Below are 1,121 nucleotides of genomic sequence, written 5' to 3' on the forward strand. Positions count from 1 at the left end.
TGGGTTTTTCGGTTTAACTTGCTGCGGATTTTGACTTGAGGACTGATTTTTTGCTGCGGATTTTGACTTGAGGACTGCCATTTCAACAAACACATAAAAAGGAGAACATTCCATAGCTTTGTAATGTCGCATCGTATCCTCCCCGGCGTGTAGAATTTAACTAGTGGCCAGATGCATAATAGACCAGAACCTCAGCATGAAGGCACACTTTCCAGCCTTTCCCGCTACAGCTTCCATCTCCTACCTCTCCCACTAGACACATAATAGGAATGCACGTGTGGCATGGGGCCATGGCTCAGGGTCAAAGGACGCGTTGCTTTTTTAATGAGTTGGATCTGTGTTCCTCGAACCCAAGTTGTTTTCCTCACAGTCACACAGCAGATGGGGGCGAAAGCATTTGTAAAGTCCTCAGGAGCCAGACTGGAGTTGGGAGGATGGTGTCAGGGAGGATGGGCTCCTGCCTTCCCCCCCCCCCGCCATTTCCCTGAGCCCAACGATGGAACTGCACATGCATTATTCTGTGCTTTGGGTACAGAAGATTCCAGGTTCAGTTCTTGGTATCTCTGGTCAAAGGATCAGATAGATCAGATAGATAATCTCTGGTTAAAAAGATCAAATTAAAAGGGGAAATAACTGTCTGAAGACCCTGTTGCCAGTCAGAGTAGACAATACTGACATTCAGGGCTCTTTTTGTAGAAAAAGCCCAGCAGGAACTCATTAGCATAATAGGCCACACCCAACACCAGAAACACATTAGCATATTAGGCCACACCCCTGCAGAAGTGTGGTTATCCAGCCACACCCACCTTTTGCTTGTTTTTCTGTTGACCTTGTTTGTTGTCGAAACCCAGGGCCTTTTTTTGTAGCAGGAACTCCTTTGCATGTTAGGCCACACACCCCTAATGTAGCCAATCCTAATGAGTTTCTGCTGTTGGGTGTGGCCTATTATGCTAATGAGTTCCTGCTAGGTGTGGCCAACTTGGGAGCCAGCCGGAACTCCGTTCCTGCCCCAAAATAGCCCTGCTGACATTGATAGAACAGTAGTCTGATTTGGTACGAAGCTGTTCCATGTGTTCTTATGACTCTGGAGTCATGTAGTGGGGGAGCCAGGGCTATGGTTT

This window comes from Gekko japonicus, unplaced genomic scaffold (genome assembly GCF_001447785.1).
Source record: "Gekko japonicus isolate JY-2015 unplaced genomic scaffold, Gekko_japonicus_V1.1 scaffold1457, whole genome shotgun sequence".
Classification (NCBI taxonomy): domain Eukaryota; kingdom Metazoa; phylum Chordata; class Lepidosauria; order Squamata; family Gekkonidae; genus Gekko; species Gekko japonicus.